Here is a 19,019-nt window from a genome sequence, read left to right as displayed (position 1 = left end):
GTCTAGAGCAGTTACTACCTCAGATAAGAAATGAGTCCTGACTCGGCCCTCACTTTGCCCCTCCACGCCTCTGCCCAGCTCTGAGAAGGTTAGTTTTTTGCTTTATGTAGCCATTTAGTGTGTTCTGATCTATTCTCTTTTATATTATGTTTGTTAGTATGCATTCAAACATTATGAAATACGTGCTTTCCGTCCCAAAAGAGTATATATTAATCTTCTGCAGGAATTACAAAGCATTGCTTTTATAGACAAGAAACTGTATGGCTTTTTCCTGTAAAAGAATAGAAGTATAGACTTTGCCTAAAACCTTGGAACAAACCTTCATTTACGAGACAAGGGAATCATTTTTATTCCACTACATGAATTCACTGGGCTGCCACAGGCCAGTCATAATCTGTTATTGTTTCCCTGCAACCTTGTACTATTAATTTTTCTTTTTAATGAACTGTCCAGTCTAGTTTAGCTATGGGAACTATGATGGAGCTGCAATATAAATGGTTTATGTCATGCCTTTGTCAAAAGGCTTTCCCCTACAGCACTAGAATGTAATTGAAAAGCCATTTTAAAATAAAGTAACTGAATGGTTGCAAATGCAGGTTGTCAGGAATAAAGTGGGAAAATCCTTTGCATTACATTAGATTTTACCAATTACAACTTCTGTGACTTTATTAGTGTTTATACAGATTAGTAAAGCCACATAAATTGTATATGTTTGCATGGTTATATTAGCAAGCATTCCTGATACTGATACTGAAACCATTTTTAAGAAGTTTGGTTAAGTATCTCAAAAGAATTAGATAGACTAAATTTTGTTTTATTTTATAGCCTACAGAATATGTCCATGTTTGAGACAGCAAACTAGCTTCTGAGTAGAACTCAAGACAGTTTTTCTTGCATATGAAACCTTGAAAGGCTGAGAACACAGTAATCTTTTATATATATAGTATATATGTGCAAGACACACAATTTATTTTTCTCTTATGTTTATTTTTTCTAGCACTCTTATGTTTATTTTTTCTGCCCCCTTGTTCTTGGAGGCATGATGGTGTATGTTTTAATATACGCTATTTTTATCATTATTATTGAAGACCAAAGAGAGCAACTATAGGGAGCATTTATAGTTAAAGCTGACAACAGTTTTCTCAATAAATTCCTATCAAAATTGTTTCTGAAACACTTTGATTTACCTTTTGGTTCACACTTCTCACCTTTAAAATAACTATGGAAATTTTGTCAGAAATTAATTTTATCAGAACACATTTCACAACTAAACGCAAACTATTTGAAGCTGTTTGACTCACAGGCAAATTGGACTTTTGGTGAGTTTTTCAGTCAAGGTATCAATCTCTTAACGCCTTTTTCTCCTCTTATGGCCAGTCTCTCCTTTGCTTAGACAATTCTCACGCCTTGAGGGAACCTCAGGAGTTTCCTGTGACTTAGCGCAGCCAGGCTGCTCCAGCCCACAGGGCTGCAGCCCAAATAGGGCTGGGATTTCCCCGAAGGCTGGGAAAATGCAGAGGTGAGTGCTTGATGACTCAGTTGTTTCAGCTTTTGAGCTGAAACAAACTTTTTGTCACTGAGACCTGAATTTCAGTTCAGGTAAAAGTTAGTTGTTTCCAACAACAAACTACACATTTCAACAGAGTCAGATTTTTTCAAGGCAACAATACTTCATAGAAATAATTTTCTATTAAGAAGCAGATAGGAAAGTCTAAATTGTCCATATTGCAAGGTATCAAGACTACAAGAGATAGGGCAATGTGAACATATTTTCCCACTTGATGTCTTTTAGAAGTCTTTGTAATTTATAACAAAATAATCATTAGTCTTTGGTATCTGACCAGGATATATGTCTTATAATTATTCTAACAATATTTCCAAAGGTGTTTTAGCTCAAGCAACAAAAAAAGCAGAAGTAACAAATTAAGAATCTATCTCGTTACACAGACTATGTGAAATAAGACTGACACAAGCAGATGACTCCTAACATTTCACTCTCAGGCCTTCAAGAACCTGAGGATTCGATGTACACTAAAGAGTCATCCTACTAAAATCAAAGCTTTTGTCCTCATAAGTGAGCCTATTTCATTTAGACTACTAATATCCATCCAAAAATATATGTAATAGGCCAATCCTGCAGATATACTAGGCGTTTGTTCTGAGCTGTAGTTCTGTGGGTTGAAGCTGAGAATTCCAAACTTCAGGTCTTAATACCTATATAAAAGGCTACTTCTATAGAAGCGAAGTGAGACGTGTAATACAGGATAAAGCAGGCAATTGGAGATGTAACACTTTCTGTTCAAATGTGTAGGCTTCATTAAACATGCTAGCACTGTAGTAAGACAGGGTGATTCGAAGTAACTGAAAATTAATCTTCTTTCCACATGGCATTCATGCAGAAACAAAACTATACAGTAATTTCCCTCCAAGATCCACTCTGTATGTCAGGAATACCATTTTTCCCATTATAGTCCAGGCTTACTACATGAGAATTAAAAACAAATAATAAAAAGGATGCTATATATGAAAGAGGCAAAGTATATATTACACAACACTGATTTATATATTCAGTAAGTGAACCTAAGTTTCTCATCCTATATGAGAGGGATTTTTAAATATGGCAGTATCCTTTCTGAGGGGTCCCATGGAGCCTTTATTCGTATATAATGCTTTTCAGAGTAATATTATTGTGATGAAATGTATCAGTTTTGCCTACTCTCACTCCCTCTAGAACTTCAGTATAGAAAATCCAAGCAGTATAGGAAGGAAATCTCTAGTCAGGGTATTCCCACTTAATCAAGCTACTGGCCATCTTCCCGTGTGACTGAGTAGTCAAGCCTATGTTATAGCTCAAATGAGCTCAGTAGTGTCTTTCTGTCTGCCCTGTTGTTCTTTGTTCCATTAACAGTAGTTAAACATGAACATTTTACCTTCTCAACTCTTTGATTACCTACATACTGTAACAGGAAATTTGCATTCCTGAACAGGCACAGCTGGAAACAATTTAAGAAAGATCCTTCAAAAGAAGAGAAGAGAATTTAAGAAGCATATTGATGCCCAGGTTTACATGATAATCAACAAAAGCGATTCTTATTCCTCCTCTTTTGCAGGAAGGTACTTCACACTCCAAACAGAGGGAACATCCCACAGTCACTCTGCAGGAAGCTTGCTTTCAGAAATTATTTGCTTGAACTCTGAAATGTAAAAAAGTCTACAAAAATAGACACAACAGTTTCTCAGATAAGACATGAAAGAAACTTGAGTAGGGATGCAGTTTGTTAAATTCATTTATCTCATCTACTAGTGAGAGTGATGGGCCTTCAAGTTTTCCTTTAAGGTCATTCCTTGTAGTCCTTAAATTTGTAAAAATTAAATCTATTTGAAAGTGTAGCTCTAAAGTCAAGAACAGGAAGAGTAGAAAGAGGCCTGAACTAAACCTTGAACTGAGATACAAGAAAATGCCAGAAGAGGCAAACTGAAACAGTGGTGAGAAAATTCACATAACTGTGGATGGAGGGGAGACTCAGAGAAAATTAACGCATAACTAATTTAAGGTACTTTTGCTATGTCTTCTTGAAACCCATATATGAATGTGAAACCTAGTCAGGAAGTCTTCAGTCAAACCAAACTCTCTTTAACTTCATTCTATTGAAAAGCTGTATCTGAACAAGAACTGAGCATTGTTTGCAAAATTTGGTCCTTGTGTTCAGTGAATGACGGGATAACAATCTCATGTGCTGAGCTACAGCTCCTCCTAAGAAGCAAAGGAGCTTACACATTTCCCACCTAAATTAAATTGAATGCTGCTGGTATCACTGTCAAATACACTCTGTTTCAGACTGATACTAATTGCTGCAGTCTACCTTAACAAGTCAGTGGATACCATAAACACATATCTTATATAGCTGTTCACAAGGATGTTTAAGTGTAAGGCCCATTTGGCTGCCAGAAATAAGATTATCATCACTCAAGGACATTTCCACAGAAATGAAGCATCCGTCAAGCAGGACATGAGTGCATTGAATGTAAAATCTGTGAATGAGTCAGCTAGACAAAGAGCTTTAATATCCTGGCTTTGTACCTTCTATCCTAGACAATTCAGATGGGATCATGCCTTTGATTCTGTAAAAATTATAGTATTTACACATTTATTATCTATTACATTTAATTTGTTTCTGTGTTGATTTTAAAAAAGCAATGAATACTCCTGTAAGTGGACAATTCTCACCTCTGTGGAATCACTGGTTCCAGTAATAGCACAACTGAAAGTCACAGAGGATATGAAAAATTAAAGGCATCAGAGCAGCAGATATAAATATTTTTAGGTCTAGGGTTTCCCAAACTGCTCTATTTCCACACTTTCCACAGCCACACCTTCTCTGAAGCCTAAGGGTCACCACTAAATTCTTTTTCTAACCCAAGTCTGAGCGGTTATATTAAGCTCAGTGGTATTGCGCAAAATATCAGAGAAATAAACCAAATATGAAATTAACCATTCAATCATGTAGGCTTAGAATAAGAAAAGTATGAAACTTTTTGACTGATAAAATCAAGCTGGAAGCCTAAATATTAGAAAGTTTCTTGCATTTCTGTTCTTCAGTGCTACATTGTTGTGAGTTTTCAAGAGGTTCTCTGGTATTTTAAACAAGAAATTAAACAAATGTGATCCAAAAAACGCACCTTATCAAACCATGCTTTACAGACTCAGAAGGATGGTCAGTGCCTTACAGCATCAGCTCTCCTAAAGTAACAATCAAGACCAATGGATAAACTCGATGATGCATGAGAAAAACTGGCTCACAGCACACATCAAGTGGGGGACTAGTCATTGAAGAAAGTCCCCTATATTGTACAAATACTCTAGACACTATAGAAACGAGAGACTAGCTATGCATATCTGACATCACTCAGAAGATCATACATTTGGAGGTATTACTTACCTTCACCCACTGGAAACTTGTTGCCAATTTATGTAGCATGTTCCGCACATTTGAAATGCCACTTAATGAGACTATGATAACAATGCAGATGTAAGCCTTCTGTTGCCACTTATCCAGTACTTCAGCTCTGGCTGCAAAGAATGAAAAAGTTCATTTGAAATCCAATGCAACTTGGTACCATAATAAAAGAAAACTAAAGTCTAGCCTATAAACTATCACAGTAGCCTAAAGAGAGTTTAAAGACTAGCAATTAAATAATACTTATAATTCCAAGGAGAAAATTAATAAACAGTTTTTACCTTAACAGACTTACTATTGCAAGACTGTTCCCATAACTAAAATGCTGGAGGCCATATCAAAATTCCTTCACATCTTTTTCATTATCTCCTGAAAAAACAGAGTTCTATGGAAAAATCTGTTCTGGGAACATTATCCAATACAAAACACACTGTAGGGAAAAAAGTAACAGCTGCAGATACCATTAGCCACCAAGATGTGCTTTGAACATTTCCAAGTGCTCTAAAGGCATATTAGAAAATTAGTATTTTTGCCATTATGATGGAGAAGGGAGTAGATTATTTTAGTAAGTAGAACTGCCACTACGGTAGGGAAAAGGTATCTAGGATAAAATATTTGAAGTAAGCAAATGAGCAAGAGCTGCCTCTGCCTCTAAGAAGTTCCCCTAAAGTTGTTTCAGTGGTTAAAATTCTTTCATAAATGGGATAGTGAGTTGAGACAGGGTGTGGAAACAAAGAGAAACCAGCTGAATCATTTCTTATAAGGTGAGGTAAGTCTTTTCTTGAATTAAATCAGTAAGTTAAGAATGCTCACAGTTTCACAGAGCAGTCCCTCATCATTCTGTGTGTTTCTGACAATGTATTCCCACATAAGTAAAAAATATAGTTAATGTGATCGAATGCAAAAGAAATACTCAGTGTGAGCTATTGTTATGTACCAGGGATTTTTTTCATAGAGGACCCTTTTGAACTAATTCACAACTCATATGAATGCATGAAAGACTAAAACTGAATAGACTTTCTCATTTTGATAATTTGTTCAATATCTTTGAAGATGACAACATCTTTACAAATTACTTTGCAGCTCAAAATTCCCTTTTGCCCAAGACATTTGCAGTTGCTTAGATATGTATTTCTCAAAATATTCTCTTACATATTCCTATGGTCTAATTTTTTTTGAGATCTGCTTTGGCTTTTAAAAGCAGCAAATACTTTATAACAGATACTACCAGTCCTCAATCTAACCTGCTACACTATTAAGCTTTTTCCTGTGCATACGCCTGACCACCAGTGAAGTGCCCATGTACATAATAATTTAACTGTCAAGTAAGGGCTCCATTTTCCAGTTACACTGCATTTAAACAGTCATCAGAGGTTACAAATCAATTTTTTTCTGTAGCACTAATCATTATTTGAGGCAAATAAATCTTCATATTAACATCAAGCAAGGAGGAAAAAAGCTCCTCCAGATTTTTCATGAATTTTCATGAAAAACATGATTTAAGACTGCTGAAAGATTTCCATCATTTTTATAGCACAAGAAATAGTCAGCTGATTAATTGATCGATAGGTATCAGATACTACTTTTACTGCATATTATGTTTTTATTTTCTTATCTTCTGCTGCAGTTGAATATAACTTCAATAGTAAGTTTCTACTAACTCTATAACCTTCACAAAAGCCAAAAGAAAAACAACTGCTGTATTTACAGAAGGCTGTTTCAAAGTCCTATTATAATTACAAGAAAACTAAAAAAAACCCCATCCATTAAACAGTTCCAATGCTCCAAATAGATTTGACACAGTGGCACTTTAAATCAAATCTCCTAACAAGATTTTTTTTTATTATTTTTTGGGGGGGGTAAAATAAGCTGTGGCTTCAGAGTCGGTTTATACAAAGTGACAACTCGAACTATTTTGAAATGTTGCTAGTTAGAGGGGAAAAAACCCCCCAAACCCATTGTCACTATGGTAATTATTTCACAATGCCTGATGTTAAATGGGCAGTCCTATGGCCTAAGAAGCAGCTGAATCCTGCATTGTCCTTCAATGATAAAAAGATTTGAAAGTCTGAAAAGCAGAGGAACAGAATCTCACAGCTTCTTAGACTTCGCTCTGAAAGGGCCATTGTAACATCATCATAAATCCTGGGCTCCCCAGGCACTTGACAACTAAAGCAGTGGACAATAGAATTCTTGTGTTGAACAAAACAGTCCTTGTCTGCCAAAGGGCTTATCTGCTTCATTTACAAATGTCTTTCATTGTACCAAAATAATTCCCTATTAGAAAAACTATTAGGAACAGAACTAAATAAATATTCACAGCTTTGTGGTCTGTTTGGCAAAATGAATAAACTAATACAATCAAAGAGCATGCAAAATATAAGATTTAAATCAAGGAAACCCAAAATAACCCCAAACATCTATTTATTTTCCTCTCTTCATTTTCCCTTTTCCTGATTGCTAGGAATTATACTGAACACACATTGGTCTCTGTAAAAAAGACCTAGGTACATTACACTCACTAAAAGAGATGAAAAATATTAGAAATCTGCAAAGATCTCAGATTGGAGCAAAATTGTATCCAATGTGCTTTTAAAGTCAAATTATTTCCAGAAGAGCAATTACAGAAATAAACTTGGAAACATATCTGAGCGTTTAATGAAATAGAGACAAAATACTTACAATTTAAACTGTGGATTTATAACTACATATGTTTAGGTCCTTATTACTGAGAGATACAAAGGCATTAGGGATCAGTTTCTGAAATGAAATGGTTGTCAGATTATTGCAACTTTTTCAAGCCCAATGAAAATTCTGGCTGCTGTCACAGAAATGAGTGAAAGAGACTAAAATATTCCAAATATATATATATATATATAAAATGCGCAACTTCAAAAAGCATTTCTAACATAGTCAGAATTCCATTGCGTCAGGTTTCCACATAAAAAGTTATTCGATTACAATTTACTAGAAAAGTGCTTATGGAAAAACGATTTACACCATACACAATTATTAAGGAAAAACCCTACCAAACTAAAGTATTATGCAAGCAAAGAAGTACTGACCATATTCAAAGTGCCAGAGTAATCCGTATGGCTGAAATAAAACCTGAAGAAGTTGAAACTTCTTGACTGAATTATCGTTCATAAACTACCTATTCAAATCCAATATGGAAACAATGTTTTTACACAGCCCAGGCAAATGGGCTGAGTGGCTGAATAGCTTTTTTCCCCCTAATTATTACAAGCCTACAAAACATACAGGTATTTCTAACCTGCATATTAAACAGATATTCAAGTGGGAAAATTAAATATTCAGAATGTACCCAACAAACAACAACAATACTGTTAAAATGCATAAAAGCATCTAACAACATTTAAAATAAAAATAACACAGGTTTAAGCTCAAAATCACAAGACAGAATCCAAGAGTTAGGAATATGTGAGCTTCCCATGATTCTACCATGAATTTGCAGTCTGACCCTGCCACACACCACTTAACCTTAGAGCCATTTCTAAAAGTTAACAAAGGCACACCATAAAACATTTCACCTATGAAAAATGTACTAATCGGTGTAAAAATCAGAGGAAGGAGGCCTGAATTAAGACCTCCCACAAGCCAGCTGAGTATCTCTACTGTTTGGGTGCAGAGCTTCACCGTTTTTTCTCTCACCTTCTCTCCTCAGTGAATAATTAACTGTTCTAAAGATATAGGTACAAGTTCTGATTTAATACAAAGTTTAAACTTGACTTCTCATATACCATTTTTTGATGTTTTCTATTCTATGCTATGCATCGCCCAAACTCCCCTCCCTTTTGAAGCTGTATCATCAGTATAAATATAATTTGCATAAAGATATTCTGATCATTTAGGCAATTCACTATTCAGGAATATGTCTTCAGCAAAATCTGTTTCCTGCCAGCTCTCATAGTTTTATTCTAGTTCCTACTACATGACACACAACGGCACCATATTTTTATATAGTCAGCAGTCTCTATTTAGGTATAAGAAAAATGGATCTGCACTGAAGTTTAAGTCTCTTAGTGCAAAATCGGCATTTAACCCTACTAGAGAATATATATCTGGGTGCCTTGACTAGGATGGTAGTGTCCTTGGCTTTATATAAATTGCTCCTGCGAGCTATTATCTTAGCATCTAAATAAGCTTATGCTTGGAATCACCTTCCAGGAGAATCTGTCTTTTTCCACTTACTACAGGCGGCTAAGTCAAGTCATGTGAATCCCCACACAGAGCAACAAATATAGCATCTTAGAACATTTAGGTGAGAAGGGACCTCTGGAGGTCATCTGGTCTGACTCCACCACTGAAAGCAGCACCAATTTCAAAGTTACTTTAGGTTATTAAGGCTGTCACTTCATTAATGTTATTAGCTGAAATTAGCAGCGTGACCAAGGCCTCTGTGTGGACATGAACGCTTTACGGGTTTACCATCTTATGCTGAAAGATGGTCACATGAAAAGTAATAGAACAAAAAAAAGGGCAAGAATTGCATCAGAAAGAATAAAAAGGTCTGGTGGGTTGACCCTGGCTGGACGTCAGGCACCCACCAAAGCTGCTCTATCACTCCCCCCGCAGTTGGACAGGGAAGAGAAAATATAACGAAAGGCTCATGGGTCGAGATAAAGACAGGAAGAAGATCACTCACCAATTACCGTCACGTCATGGGCAAACCAGACTCAACTTGGGAAAAATTAATTTAATTTATCACTAATCGAATCAAAGTAGGATAATGCGAAATAAAACCAAATCTTAAGACATCTTCCTCCCACCCCTCCCTTTTTCCCAGGCTTAACTTTACTCCCAATTTTCTCTACCTCCTCCCCCCACAGCAGCGCAGGGGGACAGCGAATGGGGGTTGGGGTCAGTTCGTCACACCTTGTCTCTGCCGCTTCATCCTTCTCAGGGGGAGGACTCCTCACTCTTCCCCTGCTCCACTGTGGGGTCCCTCCCATGGGAGACAGTTCTCCATGACCTTCTCTAACATGAGTCCTTCCCACGGGCTGCAGTTCTTCACAAACTGCGCCAGCGTGGGTCCCCCATGGGGTCACAAGTGCTTGCCAGCAAACCTGCTCCAGCGTGGGCTCCTCTCTCTCTCTGTGGGTCCACAGGAGGAGATAAGGTTTCAACCTATGATTCGCCTAGGAAGCCTGTCATAAAATGAGGCTTGAAAACAGATTTTGAACCAAACAGTTGTACCATCCTATACCTTCCTCCAGAAGGAAAGAAGGATCTTGCCACCCAGGGGCATGCCTTGTGGAAGGCAGGACATGCAAGAATAGGACAAAACCCAAGAGCTGCAGAGGTTTCACACAAACAAGGTTCTGTTCAAAGCGGGTAAACAGCTTGTTTCTCTTTCTTATGAACTATTCTGATTTAATATTACACTCTCCACCAAAATATTTTCCCTTCGTGTTCCCATCCCTTCACCGTGCTGTTGAGTGCTGACTAACATTCAGCAAGTTGCAATGCCACAAGCAAGCAACTGGTGAGACTGACTGCTTCCAAGTACTGTGCACTGAAAAGTAGTTGACTGTCCTGAATAATATGCTGTTAGACATGAAGGCTACAACCAATAGCAGAAATTAACAAACTAAAAAGCAGAATAGATGTATGCTCTCATGAGAGACAAAAATACATCTTAACACCTTTCAGAATATTAACAGACTGCAGACTGAAGCCCAAATCTCATCTGTCCAAGGCCAAATTGAGTAGCAGTAAGAGAAAAGGGTCATGTGGACTCACAAAGAACAAATTAGCCCCCCCCCCCCCCAAAAAGCTCTTTATAGATCACATGAGTGCCCAGGCCTTGTGCTCACCCAATACCATATGACTTTATCATTTTTTTTCTTGCTTTTGGGTCACAAGTGCCTGAAGGTAGATGATAGGCCCTTGAGGATAAAGTCTGTATTAATTAGCTTCATGCTGCTCCAGTCCCATCCTATCCAGGTACTAAGAATACAAGTGGATTGGGAGGCCTGAAGGCAGGTATGTTCTGTCATTTTAAATATCATAAATCAAGCCCTCCATTTAAATGTTTCCAACTTCTCTGAGTTTCTTCTAAAAACTAAATTTGGAAGAAGACAATCCACAGCACGTAGATACACACTTTTTATACATACATACCTATATAGATATATACATCTGTAAAGAAATCTTAATAGAAATAATTTATACAACTTTTTCATGCATAAACAAATATTTCTGTGTACCACACTGTATATAATTTGAATTTCCTGCATTTGCAAAAAGTCTTCATTTGTCCTCTAAAAGCTTGACTTTTTATATTTGCTAACAGATTAACTTAAGTGTATGTTCTTGAACCACCACCAGTAAAATGCTCATATATATTTCTCTCTTGGATAAGCATATTATATATACAAAGCATACAAAATCAGTTACTACCATTGCAAGAGGCATACAGAATTGCTCTAAAGCCTTCTATAGTTGTGCTGGAACTCTGCTTCCACCAGCAGCAGATATCAGAGACTACTAGAGTGGGATCTTGCCATCATTGAAATATTTTTATGGCAAATTTTCCCTGCAGATTTTTTTTTTTTCTTGTTTGTTTCCTCCCCCCTTGCCATTTTCATATTCATATTCTTTGGTGCTTTTCTTCCACTAAACACGAATGGCCAGATGCTTCCTCCAGAGTAAAGCTATACCAAAGACTGTCTTCACTAGCATTTGGCACTCTATTTATCTTATCTTTCTCTGCTGCCAATTTCAGTAGGCTGTTCTCTATTTCTTTCCTCTGGCTTTCTTCTGCTCTCTTTTATCAATCTCTTCTAGTGACCTGAAAAGAAAACCTAAAAATTGAGAGCCACTGAAGTATATGCTGAATGCCCCCATTAGTCAAGCTGTAGGGGACACTCAGCACAGAAAAAAAAATATTCAACCAACCTTTCAAAAAATCTTTATATAAATGTTCTACAAAATCATCCTGCTGGTTCCAGGTCCACTGGAGACACCCAAGAAAGAATAATTCTGGGACATCAGAGATACCATAAAGGAGAATAGCTCAGAATTTGTCCAAGAGACTCGAGAGAGACAGAGTTCTTTGGTCTTAGGGACGTTTTTTCCTACCTTCTCCTTTTATTAATAAATAAAGAGGAGTTGTTCAAAGTCACCACAGAGATCTGACATTTCTAAGTTTCTGTGTACCTCATTCAACTCGCTGAATATCTCTGTCATCCCAGAAAGATACATGATTCATTCTGGGAAGCCTATTGCAAACCCAGCACTGACTCTTCAAACGTTTGTAAAGCTTTTTTTAAAAGTTTAATTCAGTCTTATTTCTGGACTGAATACACCTCTTTCCCTATTCCCCCCCATCCTCCTCCTCAAACCCCACAGGTCATAGCTTGTCTAGATCTAGGGAGGGTGGAAGGAAGGGAAAATGGATATAGTAAACTCATTTTAGGTCAACCAAAAGGCATTCAGTCTCTGTCTTTCCTAGCCATCTTTTCCTCACTTCCTTTTGTATTTTCTCAAAGGACATTACACAGTTGGCTTCTCAATCAAGGAGAAGACAATGTCAAACACATTAATTTGTCCATGAAACAGTCTTTAAGTGTTGACAAAAGAAAGCTTAAAAAATGAAGACAGACAAGCTAAACATTACTGGTTCCAAAACCAAGCCTCTTTAAATGACACATTTCAGTTTTCAGGACTGAACAACACTGACCAACTGATGTTTTGATACTTCCTCAACAGCATATAATTTTTACTAAATGGTAATTAAAGATACAGCAAAATATTAATGAGCAAGTATAGAGCTTGGAAGATGTGCAAGCACTAAGAGCATTTCATGATGCCTGGTGTGCAGTTTCTACTCACAACTAATAGAGCTTTCCAGAATTTCAGCAATGTTTATAGGAAGAATGATGAGATTTTTCCACCACCTATCATTTCAGGATATTCCACTCTAGAAATTACAATATACTTCTGTTTTTTATGGATTTATTTTGTTATTTGGTAACGTGCCTACCTATCTGTTCTTGAGAGTTGAAACATAAACACGGATCTGTATTTCAGCTGCATCATGAAGTGCTCGAAACACTGAAGTTCACAGCCAAAATTAACCAGAATATTTGACAATATTAATATTTAACATTTGTCTGCTATTCATTATGCCTCCCAAATTCCATAAGACTTTAATTTTCTGTAGTATAATTATTATAAGCTACGAGCAAGTGCATTATGAGGTTTCTTCAAAACAATGATTGTGAAATAGAAATATGCATAACCAAATAATAACAGCGCAAATGCTCTGCATATTCAGGAGAAACTGCATAATTAGGAAAGAATTCCTACTTATATCAATGGGAATTTTGCCTGATAGAGATAGTCCTAGGTGCTATAAAGTCATTTGTTTTAAATAACAAGAAATGAGCATTTATGAAATTATAAGGACAATAAGAAAGTTAAAAAAAAAACAACAAAGAAATAAAAAATCCTTACTTGGTTGAAAGCTGAGAACCTATCTCCACTATTTTAAATTATTTCAGAAATACAGCTACTCTCTAAGTTTCAGTTGCTTTCTTCTGGGACTCAGCCAGGAGTGCTCAATGTTAACATACCTAGACAAAAAGGAAGACTGCATATAGAAATAACCTAACGCCTAATAAAAATAAAATATAACTTTGTAATAATGAAAGAAGTCCCTTTGCCAACTGTGCAGAACTGCAACTCTCCAGCAAAAGCATGGAAAGATCTATTTGCCAAAAGCTTATCTAAAAACATGTAAGTGGAATAATTTTCATACAGCAGTAACTTTATTCCTTTTTGGCCAATTTGGACAGGGATGGAAGAATATTCCAGGCCATAACTTAAGTCTCCTGGGTGGCCTTGGGCAGATTTGCTGGGAGTATCTACACAGTATATTGCTGGCAGATGTGAGCTTTTTCCGCCCAAGTTCCAAGCCGAGTTGAAGCTGAATAAACGCGGTTAGCACAGCACACTGTGCCCAACCCACCAAGTCCTACTGCGAGCCGAGGCATACGAGCTCGTGATCAGACCTGCTAATTCAGATTTGGCACCATGATAAACATGTTTGTGTAGCTCCGGTGGGCTGAGATTCCATCTGCCAACAATAGACTTTGTCGACATGCCCTCTGCTCCTCAGCTCCGTCACTAAACTGGAGATAATAATTAACGCTTGTATCTGAAAACGATATTGTGAAGGTAAGTTAATTTACTCTCACAATGAATGTTAAGATGCTCTAAAACTAGAATCACATAGCTGTGTAGTTATTAGTTAAGGGACTAAACCTTTTTCCATATATATGCTATGGAACTAAGCCAAAATAAGGCTATATACATACTCAATGTATCATTTGGATAAACAGATACTCAGGTCTTCGGTATCATCTTCAGGTTCGTAAGACTTATGAGTATTTGACAACTTAACATATCTTAAAAAACCTGTTATTTTGTTTTCAGAAAGTGTCAACCTAAGTGAGTTATATGGAAACAAGTCACCTAATAAGTTTGCCTAAGAGTGTGGATAACTTTGCTTCAATACCTTGCTGATATTCACAGTAATTGTAATTATAGTGTAGTCCTTTTTAACAGACAGCATTCTGCATGCTAAATTGTGGCTGAACACTTCAGAAAATTCATTTGAGAAGTTTCAAATTACAATAATAAGCTTCCCCACTCTCTTTTTAAAAAGAAGAAATCTAATTATTCATTCTGTCAACCTCATGCAAGATGTTCACTGTTTTTACATTATTGTTTACCTATTACTGTAACTGTAGTGCACAGAGAAAGAGAGAAGATGAGGAATAAACCACAGAAACTCCACTAAATGTTGGATTTTTCATTTTATATTGTCTATTTTATTCATATGCTGCTTTTATGCTTTTATTTTTCAGGGCACAGGAACTTCCCTAACCACATTTGAGAAAATAAACCTCAACAAGCCCCCACATCAAGACAGTATAATTTTATGAGTGGTTACATAAATTATCTTCCAAAATACTTTGTGAAGAAATATCTTGCGGTATTGAGAAATACACAATGCTGTAACTCAAAAGGTCAAGATTTCACTGTTTAAAACACTGCACATCCACGAATATGTTACAATGGACCGAAACAAAAATGACCAAAAGTTGCAAGTTTCAGAGCAAAATCCTGTGCTGCATCAAACAGCTAAATTTAGTTGACATCAGGGAAGCCCACACATCTGCACAGCATCAGGGCAAAACACCCTTTCAAAATGCACTGTAAGGTTCCCCCCCACCCACACATGCTGGAGCACTGTGTAACTGAGTCAAGGCGCAGTCACACGCTGCTCTCCTCTTCTCTTGGTATATGATAATCCACTCATTTACCCAAGCTTGCGTGGGGCAGGCATGGCGTTTACAGCCTCTGGAAATGCAGAAACCTGTAAAGCTGTACTTTATGCTGCACAGATGTTAGTAAGCGCCTTAGAAACAGGAAGTAAAATTGGGTATTATCAGAAATATGAAGCACAGACAGTTGGAAGTGGAGTTGTTGAGCTGTCCTTTTTCTTTGTGCCCTGAGTTTTCAGTGCTAAAGTTACCTCATTCCAGCACAGAAATATTTCAACTAATTAAAAATAATAATTGCAGGAAAGGATACTTACAGGGAAGAAAAAAATAATCCAAAGCTTTAGAGAGATTTAGGAGCATGAATCCTATGGAAAGTCTCAAGTCCTTATATGATTAAATCACATTGACTTCGAAAAAACTTGTGATCCCGTGCATTTGAAGATCTTCCCCCATAACGGCACGCTCAAACCTCATAGTTAAATGTAATAAACCCACGTGTGCAATGAAACTTAAGTGCAACTGTTTGGTACCTTTCAGCAAATGTAATTTATTTTAATTTCCAAAACCAGAGCCAGCATTAGGTTTATGCTCTAAAGAGTATAATATCCCAGAAACTACCCAGGTAGGGAAGAGATTGCTATGTGAGATCTTGTATGTACAGGGTGAATGACTGTCTAAAGACACTTCAGGGATATGGCATACTCGGGAGCAGTCTCAAGGGACAGACACCATATTGCACCATACCTGCATTTACCAATCTGCCACCTCTAGGAACAGAGGTACGCGCTCTCCCATGGCAGGTCGGGTGCTGTACAGGACCGCAGGCTTGCTAAACTCAGCTCTGTGTAGAACAGAGCAACTTGTGAAATAGAAAGACAAGTTTAACTATCTTGAGAGAAAAAAAAAAAAGAAAAAAAAAAAAAGAAAGCCTTAAGAATGAAGCCAGGAAGCTTTGAAGAGCCAGCAGGCTCCCATGTTAGCCATATGCCTTCATATGTCTGTTCTGTGGGAGTGTTACAGCTCCTGCTGTTCCATTCTTCACTTTTTAAAGAAAATGTTACAAGGCCACAAGGACTCACAAACATTTGTTGACATTTCTTCTGGGTCAGCCTTAGGAGGCCTGCAAGAATTTAAACATATGGCAGTATTTAGTTGCATGAGGGAATGGTTTGTTTCAGAGAAAAGCAGCATTTAGTTGCAAAACAGTTTAATCCACGATAAAGGTTTTAATTTTTTTTGGCCTAAATCCAAACTTTTCTCCTTATATTTTTCACATTTTATTTTTAAAGCAACAGCAGCTTTTCAGTTGAGCTAGTATTATGAAATATTTTACAATATTTTCCACTGTCCTCCACACAAATAATATCTTGACCTGGGCTTCCATATCAAACAGATTTGACATGCGTTTAGATTTGAAAAGGGGAAAAAAAGAAGAGACCAACTGACTACTGAAATGAAGGTTATTTCCAAAACTTGTCAAAGGACACAGAAACTTTGCCATTTTGAACCAAAAGATTTCCTGAATTGGGTTCTCAACATGTTTCAGTAGCAGTACATATGTATTTTCAAAGCAGAAAAATGGGACTTCCAAGGCTTTAGCTTGTTATTGAGATGACATTGTTCTAAGTCAGTTGCTAGTAAACTCAGAGTAGCTGATTTGCCGGCATTCTTTATATCTTGCTGTTAAAAAAAAAAATAGATTGCACACAAACATCTCAGCTGAGGTTTGTCTCAAGCCATCAATAAAGGGCAGCAAAATGTTAAACTTAAAAACACAGAGGGAACACACCTGATACAGCTCTACTGACCGAGCTGCAGCATCAGGTGCAGACCATAGCAACCTACCTCACAAGTAAAGGTAAAAGCCCTAGGGGTGCAGACTGTTTGGTCTTCAGTGCTTTTCTCCTTCAATATTACACCACACTAAAGAAGGAGCTCCTGCTGCTCTTTTCACTTGCATGATATTAAATAGGCCACAATCTTGTCTATTAATTGTATATCATAGTATTTAGAATGAATGAGTACTTTAAGCCATTGAAATGGAAGGTCTTGCATGGGAAACAAGGATGCAGGAGCCATTCTCTGTGGAAAAATTTTTTTACGTTTTTCCAAGCTATACAGCAGACGTGTTTTTTAAAAGGTAGACCTGATCCAGAAATTCTGCTTTTCCTAAAACGTTCTGTTAACTAACACCTAAACTAACAGATTAACTAACGTGAGACAGAAGTTGTCAAACAAGCTACTGATTCCCGCAAGCAGCCACGGGCGTTGGGAGTATTCCTGGGTCTCCTTGTCCCCGTCCTTCCCTGCCCGGCGCCGGCAGAGCCCTGCCCTGCACCAAGCAGAGAGGGTTGGCTGGGGGCCACCACACCTGCCTCTGCGGTGGCAAAGTATTTGCCCCAGGAGATACCCCATTAAAAACGTAAAGATTGAGGAGACCAGGGATTTGGGTAGGATTTCGGAGCAAGAAAGCATGCTGCAGAATTTTGAAACAATGCTCCTGTTTAGCAAACCCCTCTGGTTTTGAACAACATTTTGAAGCCTGAAAAGGAACTCAAGATTATTTTGGTGAAAACTGTAAGAAACTCATTTATGAATGACTGAGATGGATAACGAAATTTTATAGAAATTATAAGGGAAAAGCAAGGTTATCTAATTTTAACAAGTTGTCGTGGTTTAATCCCAGCCAGCAACTAAGCACCATGCAGCCGCTCGCTCACTCCCCCTGCACCCCATGGGATGGGGGAGAGGATCGGGGGGGGAAAAACCACCTCGTGGGTTGCGATATGAACAGTTTAATAGGACAGAAAGGAAGAAAATAATAATGATAATAAAAACAATAATAAAGTGACAATAATAATAAAAGAATTGGAATATACAAAACGAGTGATGCACAATGCAATTGCTCAACACTCGCCAAACGGTGCCCAGTTAGTTCCTGAGCAGCGATCCCCCCCACCAACTCTCCCCAGTTTATATACTGGGCATGACACCACATGGTCTGGAATACCCCTCTGGCCAGTTTGGGTCAGCTGCCCTGGCTGTGTCCCCTCCCAACTCCTTGTGCCCCTCCAGCCTTCTTGCTGGCTGGGCAGGAGAGGCTGGAAAATGCTTGACTTAGTATAAACACTGCTTAGCAAAAACTGAAAACATCAGCGTGTTATCAACATTCTTCTCATACTGAACCCAAAACATAGCACTGTACCAGCTACTAGGAAGACAATTAACTCTATCCCAGCCAAAACCAGGACAGAAATATATTGCACAAATAAAAAACCCATCTGGATGAGGAAGTTTAAAATATACAGGTAGTACGCTTTTTGCACGCAGTTCCTTGGGAGTTTATTAGCTGGCAGCAGGCAGGTTTAGGTGCATTATCTATGTTGTTAGCCGTACGAATGAAGGTTGCTTATATGTGTTATTTTAGCCCCATTATAGACTGGAAAAGCGTCAAACATTCTGAAATTTAAAATGAGTCAGAGGACAAAATTTTGTCATTACAGATTGTGTGGACGTATAAATGATGTGAATAAATTTTCAAGGTCAAGTAATTTTTACCTAACTTTCATAGTCTCAACAAAACTATCATCCAAATTTGGTTAGAGAAGTAACTATCCAAAACATTGTGGACCTTGTAGTCCTTAAGAAACAGAGCACGTTGCATCTCATAAAGCTTTGCAAAAACAAAGTTTTTATAATTTTGCTAAAATTAATTTGACATTTCCTGAAAGTTACCCACCTACAT

General features: G+C 37.4%; 1 protein-coding gene across 4 annotated transcripts in view; it reads right to left on the bottom strand.

Annotated features, from left to right (window-relative positions):
• The window catches only part of CDH11 (cadherin 11), an 83,247-nt gene that overhangs the window by 36,705 nt on the left and 27,523 nt on the right, over positions 1 to 19,019 (bottom strand). For 3 of the 4 annotated variants that reach the window (XM_049805789.1, XM_049805788.1, XM_049805791.1), the window contains one exon: positions 4,941 to 5,071. The gene's annotated coding sequence lies outside the window, so the exon portion shown is untranslated. Of the gene's footprint in view, positions 1 to 4,940; positions 5,072 to 5,239; positions 5,327 to 19,019 lie in introns of those variants that run through there. The other variant, XM_049805790.1, reaches the window with a different exon arrangement.

This window comes from Accipiter gentilis, chromosome 7 (assembly GCF_929443795.1).
Source record: "Accipiter gentilis chromosome 7, bAccGen1.1, whole genome shotgun sequence".
In the NCBI taxonomy this organism is placed as follows: domain Eukaryota; kingdom Metazoa; phylum Chordata; class Aves; order Accipitriformes; family Accipitridae; genus Astur; species Astur gentilis.
Note: the sequence above shows the minus strand (reverse complement) of the source record. Positions and strands in the feature narration are given on the sequence as shown.